At 45.8% G+C, this 19,132-nt stretch overlaps 1 protein-coding gene across 1 annotated transcript in view; it reads left to right on the forward strand.

The window, feature by feature from the left end:
- Positions 1 to 19,132, forward strand: part of MYO5C (myosin VC) — a 483,348-nt gene that overhangs the window by 126,552 nt on the left and 337,664 nt on the right. The window lies entirely within an intron of this gene.

The raw sequence follows: 19,132 nt of genomic DNA on the forward strand, positions 1-19,132 counted from the left end.
AGTGACCTCTCCCTGAATAGCATGGACCTCCGGGTGCGGATGAGTGAAAGCCATTGGGGAGGGAGCAGGAGCAGAAGGCTCCTGTGAGACTGGGTTAACCATTTGAAGACCGTTGTACTGCTGATACTGCCTAGGGTCATTCACTGCTGGATACGGAGGTCTAACTCCGAAAGGTGGTCTAGAAAACTCCCGGGGCCGTTGGGGGTTAAAGGACTCACGGGTTCTCGGGATATAGGCCCTGGCACAAAGTTGGGACAAAACCGTTTAAAGTGTCCCAACTGCCCGCAAAGATAACACAAGGGAGGACCTCTCATGGGATCCCGTGGGGGCTCTGCCGAACGGGACCTGCCCATTCTCGGCAGCTGGACGTACCCCCCGGGAACTCCTGGCCTCCCGGAATCAGCAGATACACCCCGAGGTGAATGGTACGCAAAAACATTAGACTCATCACCCTTCACCTCGGATTGCATCGTTCTAACATTTAATAAAGCCTCCACCACGTCCTCAATTGATTCCTCATTTTGCAAAACTCCTGATTTAAAAACTCCTTCCAGGGGCACCTTTTTTACAAATTGTTCCATCATGGCAAATTTATCACCCTGGTCCATAGTATCTAAGGTCTTATCAAACACAACACACCAGGCTGCAACCCATTTATCTGCCTCCATCCTGAGATCACTCCCCTTTCTAATTTTAAAGGAATCTAATAATGCCGGTGAGGGCTTTCTCCCCCCTAACTTCTGTGAAATCACAAACTTCATTCTTCCCTGCGGCTCTGTCAAATCACACTGAACACCCTTTGCCTGCTGGGCTCTAAGGTGAGACATGAACTCATGGGGCACAAAAGACATGAAATAACAGGAAGCATCCTCCCTAGATTTAATTTGGAATTTATCAAGCCATGATTAAAAGCCAAGGACATTACGAAACACTCCCTTACTTTCCTCCCAATTAGGCAAATTTTTAATAAATTTAAGATGGACCAGTGACATTTGGGTAGGGATTTTTCTTGGGGTAGAGGCAGTGTCAGCGTTAAATTTAAAATCTACCTGTGATGAATCATCCTCTTCTTCAATCAATTCTTTACTTAACTGTGCCTGCATAAGTTGAAGCTGCCGGGACAATCTATCCTGTGTATTGGTATATTCTCTAATCCAGTCTCCTAACATTGACTTCCATTCTGAGACTGTGTCTACGTCAGCCCCGCACTTCCCCACTGCAGACTCCATCTGTGCTATAAGTGCTGTAAAAGGCTCCAACTCAACCCCCTCCTTTTGTGTTTCCTCTGCTCGTCTCAATGTCTCATTCAGCTGTTCTAATCTCTCCCCATACACTGCCCCTGCCTGGGTGACCCCATATACATACTGTGGTGTAGACTGTTTATCAAGAGCCTGATCAAAGGTTATAACTGTCTTACACAAAGCCGATACCCGGCTGTTACTTTTCCCTAGCAAATTCTTTCTATCTAGTTCCCTGTTCTCTGTGGTAAACCATCGCATACAATTTAGCCACGTGGTTTCCACATTAACCCCCTCCAGCTGGGGTGTGCCAGCATATTTCTCTGCCTGCTTCCGTAACCACTCCATATTTACAGTGGTCTACAAGGACGAGTTTTACTCTGTTCTAGTATCAGCAAATGCAATTTAAGCAAAGTTAGATACTCACACCTCTCTCGAATGGAAGACCTCCTGCAGGATGGGTCGACCAGATATCAAAAGAGGTGCAGCCGTGATTCCAGCCTCACTCGTTAGCTTGCCAGGCGTCTCCCCACGCCCTTTTAAAGCTTCTTGCTACCGGGCACAAAAAAGTTCTCACGTCCTTGTAGATAGCTTCTTCTTAGTTACTTATCTTTTTATAGTCTTTTTCTTTGTCCGTGGTTTTCTTATAAAAAAAAATCGGCAGCGATCACGAGAGGTTCTCCTTCAGGCTGGATTCCTTTGATCGGTTTCACGTGTGGCCACACGCGTTTCTTTTATTTTTTTCTCTTCACTCTTCCAACCTCAAACTGTCATCTGCAACTTCTTCCACAAAGGTTCTTCTGGAGGCCGCTCTCCGGAGCTGCTCCTCCTGGCTGGCAATCGCCACTTGTAAGAAAATGTTCTTATCGGGAGAGTTGGAAGAGCCGGACAAAATTGCAGACAATTCTTCCCGAAGCTGAGGTTGAAGTTTATTCGGAGATACACAGCAAAACAGATACAGAATAACAGAGGAGTTGGAATATGCGGGCAAAAACAGGAATTCAGACAGGCAGAGATTTGCTAGGAGGTCTAGCGGTGATAAGGCTCTGTGCCCTGGCCATGGTGAGGCACAGTGGCATGATGGCGATGGAATGGCCCCGAGCGACAGTAACAGGGGCTTCTTATACATTATCAGAACAAAGAAAGCTGCATTTTGCCGCAGAGGGCGTTAACATTATAATTCTAAGGCGTTTTCATGGTAATCTACAGAAACGTGGTTTAGAACAGAGAATATAATGACATAATACGAAGATATTAATTAACATTTCTCCAAGCAACACTAAAACCCATAAGTCATTGGTATCTATGGCTACTGTCCTAAAATCTTTTCATTGTCTCCAATCTATGTCCATAAATTCTTACATCCTGACATTCTAATTTCTTTACTTTTCGCTACCACACTATCACGTATAAGCATATTGACCATATATTTGGTGACCCTATTCCCCTATTGATCCAATCTTCCTCTATACACATCTACTGAAGTTGGTAAGAGACGTGATCTCATTTTCCATCCTCCATTTAGTACATTTTATTAGCTCTTTTGTAAAAGTTGAATCTTCTCTAACGTTCAACAAAATGGCTGCTAGAGACAACATGGCCGCTCAGTATATTATGGCTGACCATTCTCTTACAGTTGTAGTGCTGGATCAGGGCCCGCTTGATGCTGTTGTAGTCCTGCTCCTCCCCGGCAGGTAAGTCCCCCAAAACTTCCAGGGACTTACCCCTCAAACGGGGGGTCAGGTACCTTGCCCACTGATCCAGGGCCAGATGGTGTTGGAGGCAGGTTCTCTCAAAGGCCAGCAGAAAGGAATCCAGGTCTCCATCCTTTTCAAGCAGGGGGAAGTCCTCTGCCCGGACCTTGGAAGCCTTGGTCCCCGGTGGGGCTGGTGCATCCAGCGGGAGCCCGTGCTGAGCCATCTCCAGTCGGTGCCGGCGCTCCGCAGCTTCATGGCGTTCTGCCGCCTGCAGCACACGTTCGGCATGCTCACGCTCTGCTGCTTTCTCCGCCGCCATCAGGAGTCTGTCATGGGCTGCGTCGTTACCAGCCTCGAGCTGTGCCATAGCCGCTTGGAACAGGGCCTCTGATCTGGACAGGCTGGGGCGGGCAGGTGGTGGGCAGTCCACTGTGGGACTGAGCACGGGGGGTCTGGCTCCTTGGGGAGCCCTGGCTGAGCTCCCCCTCGCCTTCATTGGTATTGTCCACCACCACCTCCTCATAGACCATAGCATTGGCCTCCCCCTTTGCCTTACTCCTGGTGCCTTCCGCCATCTTGGGCACCACTGGTTACTGACACAGCTACAACCTTGGCTTTGCACACAACTTATTATATTTGCACTCTGACCGTCTAGTGCTGGGCTGACCTTAAGACCCCAGCAGTGAAAGTTACCGCTGGTAGTCTCTAGTGTCTGGGAGTAGGGGTCCCACGCACACTATTACTCTGATCCCACCGCTGCCACCAATTGTGGAGGAACACACACGCGGACCCGTTCCTCCAACGTCACCACCGTGACGTAACTACACAGGCACAGCTCTCCGGCGCCCCCCTTTGTCTCTCAGGTCAGTAAGGGAACTGCACCTAGAGCAAATGGTCGCCGGGGAGGAGGTCCTGTTACCCGCTGGGGGTTCTAAGATTCGTGATCAGAGTAAAAGCATCAGACCAAGATTAAGTTTATAGTTTAATTGCCTTAAGGGCGCACTAGATAATTACAGAAATATACAGTAAATTTGCAGTCAGAGAAAAGATATAACAATAGGGTACAAGGCTTAGAGATATTAAGCTGGAGGTCAATTTACCAGATTGTATTGTAGGGTGCATGCGGTTGCCGGGGAGCTCTGCAGTCCACAGGTACAAGAACCTTAGTTGCTGGACAGACCCCCAAAGCATGGGCCGCTGCTCCCCTCGGCAGGTCTGTCCCCAGGTCCTTCTTAGATCATCATCGTCTGGATCTTCTTTGTGAATGAATGAATGCCAGGGGCTGCCAGCCCTTAAACACGCTGGGTTCCTCACCCTGTGTCAGAGGGTGGGATAATAATCTCCACCCTTTAGCTCTTTGCAGAACTTAATTCCAATATCTAAGAAAGGGGATAACGTTCTACAGCATGATCGAATCAGAACAAGAGAGGTACCAGTGAATGCGGTTTGCTTTGCCGGTCGTGTGGAGTGCAAACATGGCCCTATTGGGTCACTGTAGAGGGCCAAACTCTATATCTCAGGAATCAGTGCTCTCATCGACTAGGGAGTCACACTGCCAGATGCACGATTCCCTCAGGGTCACTCGGATATTTTCACGTGTCCATAACTCGAAAGATGAGTTCATAATTCGTGTTCATAGGATGGAGCCACAGTGTCTGGGACACACAAAGGATGCATATTCCTGCATCTGCTAGCAGGCACATTCTAATTGAAGCCCTCAGGCTTTATCTGGCCCCCTGCTGGCACGGCTCCATACCAGGGCTTTGAAGCTCTGTTTTGGGCCTATCCTCATTATCACACCAATGCCCTGGCTATTTAGCATTGGAACACTAAATCCTGCTTGTATTCACTAAGTACACAGCGCCTGGGGGTATAGAAGCCTTTAGCTGCCTGTAATTTCTGAACTTAGACCAAAATGGATGCCAAGCTCAGATATGTGGCCCCACATCTAAGATGGCGGCCGCTCCTTCATCACAGCCTCCATACCAAGCCAGTATACGAACCCCTCGGGGGTGGGCCATGTAGCTGTCACGTAATAATTCAGGCAGGGGAGGCACAAGACTCTTCGCGGTCTTTTCCTAAGACCTCCTATCTCTTCAAGCCCTTCTCCACGCCAGCAGCCATTTTTAATATTCATGTCACAGTCTATTAAATTGGGTCTTCTACACATTTTCAAAAGTTCAAAGTCCAACAAATCTCAGGCACACAGAACCCGATGGCATCGGGTCTCGTTATCCTGTTCGTGACGCCAAGTTGGGTCACACTCCCAGGGCTGTGGGGTACTCGGTACCGGGCCGGTGTCAGGGGAATATGTCACAGCAGCGGTGACCCGGTCCGTGGCCCTGGGCGCTCAAATAATCAAAGGGAGTTTATAATGTAGTTTAAGTGGAATGGAATAGTTTGTGACGCCACCTTTGGTGCCCGGCAAGGGAGGTGTTAAGTCGACGCTGCAGACAGATCCTCTGGGACAGATGGTATGGTGCAGCAGTGATGGTATAACCCTCCATAGGCAGGGCTGATGTCCCAGGGCAGTGTAGTTGTAATGGTGGTGGAAAGGCGCAGGCAGTGTAAAGGATGGTACCCAGATGTAGCGGTGCTGAGCGGGTTGGCGCAAGAATGAATGGAGGACACCGAGGCTTGCAGTTCCAAAGCTTTACTCACACTCTGCGGTACACAAGGGTGCCAGCCTCTGAGCTGTGTCCTCCGGGTCAGAAACTCAGCCAACCTCCAGGCCAGATGAAAAGCTCATCTCCAACACTCCGCCAACATGTACCTTTTCTGAACGACTCCTCTATTGCGCCTTAAAGTGTGAAGAGCTCCAGTACCGTGGTGCTCTGGAGTTCCTCCTGTCAGATGTTCCCAAGAACTCTACTCGTATGGCAGACAGCTATAGCTTACTTCGGGGACTCCCTTCTCCTGAGTCCTGGCTCTCTAAATCAGTTGCTGTTGTGCCCCAAGTCTTAGATGGGAGTAGTGCATTTACAGCCGCCTACTACACCGGTGTCTGCTGCAGAACCATAAGTGTCCATACAACCTCGAGGACCGGGCCCCGGCCTTGCGCTGAGAACCTATAGGCAGGGTTCCTCTTCCAACCCACGTCCTCTCTGTTCTCCTTACTCCTTCGTTCCGTACTGATCTTTCTCTCTCCTATGGAAGCTTAGGTTGCAGTTCTACGTCTTTCTCCTTCTTTCCCTTTCCCGTGCCAGCTGGCTAAGATCACTGAGGCAGCTGCAGCACTCCTTCCTCCATCCCTTCTTCCAGGGATCCTCACTCCTGTCTGAGTGACTTCTTACCCGTCTGACCTTCTGCCAGACTGCCCTGTAATCCTACACTTTCCCACTCTTTTATATATCTAAACTTCACCCACCTCCCAGCACATCCAGTGTTCCAAGCAGGGAACCACGAAAGGTGCTCTGCTACTCTCTAAGCACTGAGCCGCAATGTGGTTGTGCAGAACTACCCTGTTGCGTGTGGGGTGCGAGTGTTGGAGTGTGGAAAGGAGTTCCCACCTTACCTGGATGGTGGGGCACTACACCTTAGGAGAAGGTTCAGTACCTCTGTGGCGACTGAGCCTCAGGGGCGCCACAGTTATATTTGGGGGATTGCAGGAGAGGAGAAAGCGAACCTTCCCAGTTAATGACAAGGTCCGAGCACTCATTAATAGAGAGTAGAAGAAACTGGAAAAGTCAGGAGCCCTGCCCTCCTCCTTTAGAAGGAGGTATCCTTTTGAGGAAAGGGATACGGAGATGTAGGACAAGGTCCCAAAAATTGATGCAGCAGTGTCCAGGTCGTCCAAAAAAACGATGTTGCCCTGAGAGGACTCAGGGGTACTCATTGGATACCATTGGATAAAAAAAGCAGGTTCTTACCTGAGATATACATGGTAAGCTGCAGCGGGGGGATTAAAACCCACAAAAGCTGGAACTTGCACGGCACGTTCCTTAATGATCTGGCTCCAGCAGCTTGAGGAACAACTCGTTTCCAAGGTGCCGAGGGAGAAGATCCTGTCTGATATGTATCTTTTACATGGGGCGGCAGTTTTTTTGGCAGACACATCTGCTGACTCCATGAGGCTAACAGCTAGGGCAGCTGGGTTATTGAACGCCGCTAGACGCGCCTTATGGCTTAAAGGCTGCCCAGGTGATCTACAGTTCAAGGTCAAGCTGTGCTCTCTGCCGTGTGATGGCCACTTTCTGTTCGGGAAGAATCTGGATGACATCCTAGAGAAAGAGAGTGATCTTTTCGGAGGAGAAAATTCAGCAGGGGCCGTCTTCCAGGAGATAAGGGGAAATGGGAGGATAGGAGAAAAAAGGTCTCCGGATTCATGTTCGGCGGGTCCGCCTCTACATCCAAGAAATCCCCGCAATGACGCCAGAATCCCGGGGGGGGGAGGCTGTCACTTTTTGCTCAGAACAGCTAACATAGAAAAATTCAAAAAAACTAATACCACAAGATATGGCCTTCCCAAAACCCTGTCTGATGACAAGGCACATATAGCAGAATGCAGCAGGCCTCCACTAATAAAGGCAAGGAGCAGCTCAGGTGCAAACTACTGATAAAAACAACCACCCCACACCTACCAGACCATGGAGGGGTTGGTTGCCTAGTAGAAAAAATGCACATAGATAAGGCTTGCATAGGACGCCAGTCACACATGCAAGTGTGCTGCAAAGTGTCTGGCTTGCAACCTATTAATGACGCCCATAGTATTCTCAGGAGGGCTGCTCCAGCACTATAATATGCAACATACAGTGGCAGACGCCCCAATAGACCAAGCCAACAAAAAGAGGCCCAGCTGCATCCTGCAAAAAATGATATGATAAGTGCAAAAAATTAATGCATACAATGAGTACATTAAATGAGGTATTGGTTAATATTTTGGCCAAAATAGATAGAGCGTGATACAATTTTATCATCAGCCAAGAGCAACTTTTGGAATAACACCCATCAGGAGGGAGTTAGGAGAACAATTGGCCCTAGAAACAGAGATCTTGGGTCTGGTAGACAAACAGGTCTTGTCTGAAATCCTGAACGGACAGAAGGGGAGGGGGTTCTACTCTCCCCTCTTCTTAATAAAAAATACCGGATGGTTCTTTCAGGACGATCATAAATCTCAGAGGTCTCAATCGATGGGTGGAAAATCAAACCTTCAAAATGGAGTCAGTGACTACAGCCATAAAACTTCTACATCACAGCTGTTATATGCTGGTAATCGATTTAAAGGATGCCTATTATCACATTACCATCCATCCAGGCTATCAAAAATATTAGCGGGTGTCCCTGTATATCCCAGCCAATCTCAGGCATTTTCAATTCAGAGCCCTTCCCTTTGGACTATCAATAGCCCCGAGGGTGTTCACCAAAGTCATAGCAGAGATGACAGCCTTCTTCCGAATCCAGAACACAATTATAGTGCTCTATCTGGACGACTTCCTGATAGTGGGGGACTCGGAGGACTATTGTGCTATTCAGTTGGGACAGGTGACCAAAACCCTACAAGAATTGGGGTGGATGGTAAATACCCAAAAATCAAGATTGCAACCCCTGAGGAGACAGGCCTTCTTAGGGTTTATCCTGGACTCCAGACTCCGAACTACAAGCCTGTCTTCTACCCGAGGACAAGATAGAAAAGGTAGTGAACCTGACCTCAGCAGCTATAGAACAACCCCATATGACCCTGAGAAACACAATGTCCCTGTTGGGGACCCTGATGTCCTGTATCCCAGCAGTCAGGTGGGCCCAATTCCACACCTGTCATCTACAGTGGGAAATCCTATTAGCACAAAAACTGCTAAGAGGGCGTTTAGAAGGAAAGGTGGAGCTTTCCTTAGGGGTCAGGAACTCCCTCAGTTGGTGGTCAAACAGGTCAAACTTGACATCGGGGATACCTTGGGACATGCCAGTAAGCGATGTGATCCTGACAGATGAAAGTTCCTCAGGGTGGGGGGCGCACCTAAGAGGTCAGGCAATACAGGGGTCCTGGGCACCTCAGAAACGAGGCTTATCATCCAACCTAAAAGAATTTTGGGCGGTGAGCAAGTCCCTAAAACATTTTATTCCCCTCCTCCGGGGCCCCAATGTCCGTATTATGTCAGACAACAGGACCACTGTAGCATACATCAACCATAGGGGGGACGAGATCATACCCCCTAATGGAAGCAACCAACAGTATTTTTCTCACAGCAGAACAACATTTTCTGCCCCACTACAGATAAAGGGGGCGGAAAACATTGAAGCAGATTTCATGAGCCACAGCAAACTAAGACAGGGGGAATGGGCCTTAAACCGCAGAATTTTTCAGCAGATATTACACCTGTGGGGAAAACCAGAAAAAGATTTGTTTGCCAACAAGGGCAACAGGCAGGTGGAAAAGTTTTGCTCGTTAAACCCAAGAGAAAGGCTGTTTACGGTACACTCCCTGCATATTCCTTGGGACTTCAAGATGGCCTGCACATTCCCACCAGTAACTCTGATTCCGGCAGTGGTGAGGAAAGTCAGAAGGGAACAAGCGAGAGTGATTTTGATTGCCCCATTCTGGCCCAAAAGACCTTGGTTTTCCCTCTTGCGAATAATGTCGCTATCAGAACCATGGATCCTGCCAGAGATCCAAGACCTTCTTAGTCAGGGTCCAATATTTCATGCACAAGTGAAGGGGTTCTATCTTGCGGCATGAAATTTGAGAAGTCGCTTCTGAGTAGTAGAGGGTTCTCTCCGAAGCTAGTTTCTACCTTGATAATGAGTAGGAAACCCATAACTACATGAATCTTTGGCAGAACATGGAATAAATTCCTACAATTCTTAGGCAAACCGTTAGACCAAAAACCTCCGATTGGTCCCATGTTAGAGTTCCTACAGTCAGGGTTGCAATTGGGACTGGCTTTGAATACCCTTAAGGTTCAAATATCGGCATTAGGAGCATTATACAACTGTAATCTGGCAGCAAATAGATGGGTAGCAAGGTTCATAATATCTTGCCATAGGTCCAAACCTATCCCAACGCCGAAAATTTCTCCGTGGGATCTAAACTTAGTTTTAGAGACCCTTACAAAGGAACCATTTGAACCCATTCAGCAGTTACCTATAAAGTACCTTACCCTGAAAACAATTATATTAGTAGCCCTTACTTCAGCTTGTAGGGTGAGTGATGTGCAGGCCCTCTCTATAACTCCACCTTATATCCAAGTATATCAGGATAGGATCGTATTAAAAACAGACCATGCATATCTACCCAAGGTAGTGTCAAATTTTCATCAGAGTCAGGAAATTGTCCTTCCCTCTTTCTGTGAAAACCTAAACACCCTTATAGCTTTTACCTTTAACATGTTTGTCTATAATTTTCTTTCTAATCTCCTGAGATAACTCTTTCCTTCCCTTCCTCTGGTCCATGTTGAGTGTGATACACACCATGTCACCAAACAACACAGTATCTGTAGCCCTCTATACAGGCCCACTCACTGATTACAAGATTGTAGACACCTGTGATGCTAATTAGTGGTCACACCTTGATTTAACATGTCCCTTTTGTCACATTTTCAGGGGTACCATCATTTCTGTGCAGGCCTATTTCATGAGTTTTATTTTTTTTAAAATTCTGTTGAAGCATGATTGAAAAGCAATGTCTGATTTTCATTTGTTCAGTTTCATAGATTTTTAATTTATTATTACTTTTGTCAGATTCAAGTTATTTCTGTGACCAGTTTGGGTTTTTCTGTCATTAAACGAGGGGTACCAACAATTTTGACCACGTGTGTATATATGCTCCATCCTGGTAGTATGTGTCTTTTCTTGGCATGTGTCCCTTATCTTGGGCCCCATCATGGTAATATGTCCCTTATCCTGAGCCCCATCCTAGTATATGTCCCCCCATTCTTCCACTGTTCTTTAGTGCATAGAAAAAACAACAACCTTATAGTCACCTCCGAGTTGCTCCCTCATCATGCTGCGTCTTCTTCTAAAGCCGGCAGCTGACTTCAGCGTGCAAGCGACAGGAGCACATGACGTCATGCCATGTGCCCCCAGTCACATTCACGTCAACGTCATCTGCTGGCCTCTGATTGACCGACATCGTGTATTGCCGTGCATGGACCAGACAGATCTGCGCACCGAAGTACACTTCAACTGGATGTGCATCTTAAGACTCACATCCAGTTGAAGTTTCTGTTGGTATTGGCAGACCTCTCACCCTTACGGGCCCCCACCCACACTGACCCGGTCGCAACCTCTGCAACCGCGGTCATTATTCCCCTGTCTGTAGGCTATGGTAGCACATGTAGGCTATGCAGGGTGCTTACAGTAGTATGAGCAATCTGTGAACTAGTGTTACCGTGATGAAAAATTACTCTTGGGACACTTTAGAAAACTGGCAGTACCACTGGCTCCATGTCCAAATCTCTGCAATTCTGAGCTGTTTACCTGTTAACTGCAATGAAGACTAGAAGGTTTTGTGTACAGGACATTGTCACCCCATACCATAATCCTGTGAGTAAGACGGGAGTGAGGTTCCCTCGTGAAGGCCTCTTTCAGGCATTGCCCAAGGTCCTGCCAGATTTGAAGAATGGTGCATAGTGATCCCTTCTGTACTGCGTTTTGTATTGTGTAATTCTTCCCCCTGTGATGGCGCTGCAGGGAAATAAACACTTGCTATCAGATTCCCCAACAGATTACAGATGACTATGAATGAAGTTTCCAGCAGTGGGACACCATGGAATATCAATGAGACACCCTTCTTACACAATGGATTGTCCATGGATTTACTTGCTAACAGTCCCCACTAAATTAGCATTGCTTTTATAGCTGTCCGTGACCTAATCTGTCATTTTTCTCGCCATCGGTTATGTTGTAAAAATGCTATGTAATACAAGTGGTTCTTCTTCATATTAGCATATATACTGCATTCATTTTTACAATATTTTTAGATTAGTTTTACCTTCTCTTACATTGTTCTTGAAAATGAAATGCTGCAGTTTTGTTGCAAGTTTTAGTTAGTGACAATTGTAGCATGTGAGCAGATTTGAGCTTTTAACTTGATTTAATGTTTCTTTAAGGCGGAACGCATTATAACACCCTCTAATTCTCACTAGTGTACTATTTGCTTAAGGGAATGTCTTTCGAAGATAATTGAGGATAGTGTAGGAATAGTGCATACTACAGATACCTTGGTAAAGTGGGTCAACTGGTTTCACAGGTTTGATACTTCTTGCTAAGGCAACAGGATTAATAGCAATGCAATGTCTGTAATCCATTTCCTGTAAAGAGAATCTGTCTACAGCATATTATACCCCAAACTGATGGCATGTATATAGGTGCTTTAATGCTAAATAAATCCTTACTTTTCTTGTACAAATCTGTTTCTCTGTTTTATAGAAATCCATAGTTGAACTTGTATGCTAATGAGCTGTAAGTGAAGTGGGTGGGCTCGGTACCTACAGCTCTTCTGCCCTCCCTGCCATTTCCTCTACCCATGCTTGCCCCTTGTCTCTGACTAACAAGTCACAATACTGATACATTAGAGATCTGTGAGTCACAGACAGGGGAAAGGCAGCGGGTGAGGAAAAAGCAAAGAGGGCAGTAGAGCTGTAAGTGCAGTGTTTGTGTGCTCGGTACTTACAGCTCTCTTGCCCTCTCTGCCTTTTCTCCCTCTGCTGCCTGCCCACTGCTTTGACTGACAGGTCGCTGAAACATTAGTAACCTGTCAGTCTGAGATAGGAGGCAGGCAGTCCTGGCAGTGGGTAGGGAAAAGGCAGAGAAGGCAGAAGAGCTGTAACTAAAGTGCAGGAGAATATAGGGAACATTTAGTTCATTTCAGTAACATAAATATACAGAGAGTAGCTACTTATGAATATCACATCAGTTGTGCTATTGAAAAGGGAAACAAGGACCCCGCATTCGCTACCCTTGCAAGAGCCCCAACTGACAGACTTTTATTTCATGGTTCATAAAGTGATATGTCTAGTAAACCAGTAATTTTTATCATATTTTCCTTTTCGATAAAGAGAAGTACGGTACTAAAAAAAGAAGTGGAAGAGCAAAATCTCTGTAAGAAAGTTGTTTGAGTTACGGGGCAGAAACTAACATGTAGTGATTCCATTATTCAAGAAAAATAATCCTTTTTAGATCAGTTTTAATGGGTCTTCCCACTAAACACATTTATCACTCATATGCAAGATGAGCATATGATTGCTGGGGGTCCAACCACTGGGATCTGCACTGATCCCGTGAATGGTGGCCCCAAAGTAGGTGATGTGAAATGTATGTGAAAATCTATCTTTCGTTACAATAAGCTTTCTTTAAGGTTTCCTTCACACGTCCTGATATTTCCAGTAGTGGAAAAAACGTATCGGGGCTATCTGTGTTTGTGTGTGCAATCTTGTGGCATCTGTGTGCCGTCCGTGTGCACCATCAGTGTGACATGCACTGGCATAGAATGCAGAAAAGAAATGATAGATGTTTAGGTCTTAAATGTGCAAAGTTAGATGATAGCTAGATAGAAAGGAAGATGTCCGTGAGATATATACCAGTAATTAGTGCTGTGCGTTTATAGCTTTCTGTACATGTATTAACTAAACAAATAAATGAATGAAAATAATGGCATGGGGTCCCCCTTATTCACGTTGCGGAATTGCCGCGGAAATTTCCACAAGAATTCCACAACTCCCTGCTGCTGGAAATACACTAGAATTCTGCATGTGTAATTCCCACGTATTTCCCGCATCTAACTAGCGTTTTGCAAGCGTAATTAGTTTGCAGAATGCTAGCGTTTTTCAAGTGATCTGTAGCATCGCTTGGAAAACTGATTGACAGGTTGGAGGTTGGTCACACTCGTCAAACATATTGTTTGACAAGTGTGACCAACTTTTTACTACTGAGGCTGCCTATGCAGCCTCAGTAGTAAAAAGATATAAAGTTAAAAGTAATTAAAATAAAAAATGGTGTTTTTCTCACCTTCCGGCGTCCTGCGCAGCTTCCCCGATCCTCACGATGCTCCCGGCAAGTCCCGTTCCCAGCGATGCCTTGCGACAATGACCTTTGATGACGTAGCGGTCTCGCGAGACTGCTACAGTATCGCGAAACCTCGACTTCATCAAAGGTCATTGTCGCAAGGCATTACTGGGAATGGGAGTTGGTGGGAGCATCGCTGAGGCTTGGGGACGCTGCGTGGGACGCCGGAAGGTGAGAATAACACCATTTTTTATTTTACTTCTTTTTTTTTTTTTTTACAGGGATATGGTACCCAGAGCCTGGAGGAGAATCTCCTCTCCTCCAGGCCCTGGGTACCATCCGCACATTTTCCGCTTACTTTGCGCATCATGGCCATAGCCACATGCGCTTTCCTATGTGTGCGGAATTCCCGTGATACCGCACAAAGAATGAGCATGCTGCATATTTTTCCGCGATGCGATTCTGCCGTGGAAAAATACGCAGTATTAGCACAGCATGTGCAGAATGCCATAGGATTATATGGGTTGCTTTTTTTTTTGCGGTTTCACGGCAAAATCGCGGGTTAAAAAACTCATCGAAAACGCAAAAAAACGCTACGTGTGCACACAGCCTGAAAAAAATGACGTGGAGTCTCCCCTTATTTTTAATAACCAGCAAAGGCTAAGCAGACAGCTGTGGGCAGATATTAATAGGCTGGGAAGGTCCACAGATATTGGCCCCTTCCCAGCCTAATAAAACTAGCCCTCAGATGCCCCAGAAATGGCACATCCATTACATGCGCCAATTCTGGTGCGTAGCCTTGGCTCTTTCAGGTTACTCTGGCATGTTGGCATCAGAGTAATGGTTTTGGCGTTGATGTCAGCAGTCTGATGTCTGTCGATATCAAGCCCAGGGTTTAGAAAGGGAGAGGTGTCTGTCAGATACCCCCATTGCTAAACCTGTAGTCAAAAGAAATAAACAAATGCACACACAAAAGTCCTTTATTTGTGAAAATCACTTTCCAACAAATTCCTTTTTTTTCCCCATTTATTACAAAAAAAAATCCATATGGAGGTCCAACGACGATCCCAGTTGGAGCTGAAATGTTGCCATTATGGGCTTTTAAATAGCACTTTTTTCACCTTTACAAGCTGGTGTGCTGCCTCCTTTTTTTTCTGATATATTGAAGGTTTGATATTTGCCTGGGGGACACAGCAGCCCAATACATTGCTGTGGCTGCTTCTTCTTTTCTTTTTTTTAATCTATCTATCTATCTATCTATCTATCTATCTATAATAATTAAAGAACATTTTGCAGCACTACCAAAAGAAACCGGGTGTAATAAAACCTGTTAAGGTGATGTCCATACCTCAAAAATAGAAAATCAGAAAAAACAGGCAGCACTCCAAAAATAAAGTGAAAAACCGTGGCTTTACTGATCCATTAGCAGCAACGTTTCGGCAGATTTCTCTGCCTTTCTCAAGCAGTGGACAAACATCAAGTGTAGGCATAATACGAATTGCCTAGGCTGCAATCCATCTGCTTGGAAGACATAGTACAACTGGCTACTATGTGTCCTGGACCGTGACACCGCCATCTGCGGCTCCTTGGGACCTTGGACTTTCCCCAGTGGTGGCTATGTTACCCCTCTTTTGGGACTCTGTTTCCCTCTGGCTATCCCAGTATAGAGATGTACCACCTGTTGGCTTCCTCAGGGACCTCTCGACCACCTGGTACCATTCTACAAGGCCCACTAGGTCATCTACGTTCCGGGAGTCTCCTTGGGCAACCCAAGTCTACACCGGCCTGGGGAGCGAATGAACAAATCTGTCCATGACGACCCACTCGACCATCTTGGCTAGAGTGGAGGACTCTGGCTGCAACCATTTCTGAACCTAATGCAATAAGTCAAACATTTGTGAGCGGGGAGGTTTGTCACCACAAACACCCAGTGATGAACCCTTTGGGCTCTGACAGACATAGTGACGCCTGCACGTGCCAATATCTCTGTTTTCAGCTAGGCATATTCCCGAGCATCCTGCAAGGTCAAGTCAAAATAAGCTTTCTGGGGTTCACCTGTCAGATAGGGGGCCAATACCTTCACCCACTGCTCCCCGGGCAGCCTCTCCCGCTCTGCAACCCATTCAAAAATGCCTCTATATCATCCCCTGGGGGGGGGTCATCTTTTGCATGGCTCGTCTTACCGTTTTCCGGACGCATGAGTCATCATGTTGATGTGGGTGAGGGAAAGCTTCTCTGCTGCGGACATCTCCCACCAGGAGTTCCATCTGTTGTTGCATTTTCTGCAGCTGCTCTATTAGGAACTTATTAGTTTCCTGCTGTACCTGGTGCTGCTGCTGTTGGCTCAGTATCAGGTGCTTGACTTGCTCCTCCATTTTGTCCGAACGCTGTTCCATCCCTGTAGCCGCCTTTATCCAGGACATACGTTTTATCCACTGCTGCTACACGTGTTCCTGGAATGTTGCCCGCATTCAAAACACCACGTGTGAGGGGTTGACAAGCTCAGCTGCTCCTCGAGGTAGACTCAGGCACACGGGTGGTTAAAGGGTCTCAATGGTTTATTGCTGCATAAACCAAAAAGCAAAAATGGTAACAGAAAAACAGCCTGACCAGCTCAAATGAAAATAAATAGTCCATGGACCATCTTGCCCAGCTCCTCTGGGATAACACACACGGCAGCTCTCGCGGGAGCTAGCAATCTGGAGGCTTGCTTCCTCCACACACTTGGACCAAGAAAAAAAAAACTGGGTGGACATTTAACTCCCCTCAAGCCATATCCTGGAGGTGGAGATATGGTGGGTAGGCGTCCCACCCATCTCTGACCTACCGACCATGAAAGCCATGCCATATAGCAACTGGATTGCTCTCAGCACATACCATGCTGGAGAAAACACTTATGGCTTTCACATCACACAGGACAGCAATCTTTGTAACACACATCTTCCCTCATATACGACACACCAGTGACCCTGTCACAACGTGTTAAAACTTTCATCACACGTGCTGGAGACATTGAAGTGTGAAGGGTGCCTTAGCTGAGCATCCAACAATCTAAAAGTTCAGAAAGCCTATTACATCAAACTGTAATTAGGATGAAGCCTTAATAACCAATCACTGTATACGACTCCTCTGGTGTAAAAGAAAAAAAATATATAATTTTTATTTTTACTGTCATCTTGAAGGTCTTCCGTTATAAAAGTTCCCCTAAGGAATCTGTGCTGACATTGCGTTTGTTTGTCACATTTTTCCTGCACAGTTATGTCACAAAACCTGAAGCATTTCCTAGTATCAACCAAGTGAATGAGATTTCTAAAGTCTCTTGTACACGTTGCTTGTATTTTCCTTGCAGATCTTTAGCATGTCAATTCTTTCAGCGTTTTTTGCTGCAGATTTCACCCATACTAATGAGTGGGGGAAAAGGCACAAAATAAACATGCAAAAAAAGCGTCAAAAACGCATAAAGTATGTATTTTGGGCTGTATTTTTTCTGCCAACACATCTGTATTTGCAGCAGATTTCTTCTGCTGCAATTACTGCATGTGGGCACATACCATTATGCCACATGCACACATTGAGTATTTGGTGAGGATTTTAAGTCAGTATTTTTATGCCAAAACCAAGAATGGGCGGAAATTGCTGAAGAGGTGACCTGTTTCTATTATACTTTTCCTCTGATTGTACATATTCTGGTATTGGCTTACATATACTGATGTAAAAAATACAACATACTTACAACATATAGTATACTGATGTAAAAAAATCATGAAATGCTCAACATGTTCACATGGCCTTATGCTGTAATTTATGGATTAAAATGGAGTTCTCATTACAAACAGATGTTCTAAAGTATTATATGTAGATATTTGATCAGTGTATTACATATTTGGACCTTAAACATATGGTACATCTCTGGCAAAAGTTAAGAGACCACAGCATAGTTTTATAAAAATTAGCTTTTCTACATGTTTGACAGCCATTCCATTCCAGTGTCAGTTGAAATCCAACCAGAGTACACCTCATTCTACTTAATGTGCTTCGGATTAGGTGATCACCTGAACCAAATCTTATTTAACGAAGGAAAGTATAAAAAAAAACCCTGCTGTGGTGTTCACAATCCTCTTGCAATAGGACAAGCTGGATGGCAAAACAAGTGCTAGCAATATCCCGAAAGTAATAGCAATGAAAAAATAACTTTTAACCATGCCAAAGGAGTTGAAAAGTCTTGTGAGGAATGAAGGGCTCAATTCTGGCTTTAATAGCAGAGAGATACAGTGAGTGTCATGTTGCTTCCATCCTTAAAATTTCTAAGACGGCAGTCCATTACATCAAGGTCAAGCAGCAGACATTGGGGACAACAAAGCTACAGACTGGCAGGTGGTGAAAACGACTCTCCACTGACTGGGATGACCGTCATCTTATTCGAATGTCACTCAGCAACCGCAGGATGACATCAAGTGACCTACAAAAGGAATGGCAACTGGGGTGAAGTGCACAGCAAGAACAGTTCGTAACAGGCTCCTAGAGGCAGAAGTCAAGTCATGTAAAGCTAGAAAAAAGCCTTTCATCAATGAGAAGCAAAGGAAAGCCAGGCTGAAGTTTGCCAAAGACCATAAGGATTGGACCATAGAGGACTGGAGTAAGGTAATCTTGTCTGATGAGTCTAATTTTCAGCTTTGCCCAACACCTGTTCGTCTAATGGTTAGACGGAGACCTAGAGAGGCGTACAAGCCACAGTGTCTTGCACCCACTGTGAAATTTGGTGGAGGGTTGGTGATGATCTGGGGATGCTTCAGCAAGGCTGAAATTGGGCAGGTTAATCTTTGCGAAGGACGTATGAATCAAGCCACATACAAGGTTATCCTGGAAAAACAGATGATTCCTTCTACTCAGGCAATGTTCACCAACTCTGAGGACTGTTTTTTCCAGCAGGACAATGCGCCATGCCACACAGCTAGGTCAATCAATGTGTGGATGAAGGACCACCACATCAAATCCCTGTCATGGCCAGCCTAATCTCCAGACCTGAACCCCATTGAAAACCTCTGGAATGTAATCAAGAGGAAGATGGATAGTCACAAGCCAAAAGCAGTGTGAAAGACTGATGGAAAGCATGTCAACACGCATGAAAGCTGTGATTAAAAATCATGGTTATTCCACAAAATATTGATTTCTGATCACTTCCTGAGTTAAAACATTAGTATTGTTGTTTCTAAATGATTATGAATTTATTTTCTTAACATTATTTGAGGTCTGCAAGCA

This window comes from Dendrobates tinctorius, unplaced genomic scaffold, assembly GCF_039654945.1.
Source record: "Dendrobates tinctorius isolate UK_male_01 unplaced genomic scaffold, ASM3965494v1 ptg000022l, whole genome shotgun sequence".
NCBI classification, from domain to species: domain Eukaryota; kingdom Metazoa; phylum Chordata; class Amphibia; order Anura; family Dendrobatidae; genus Dendrobates; species Dendrobates tinctorius.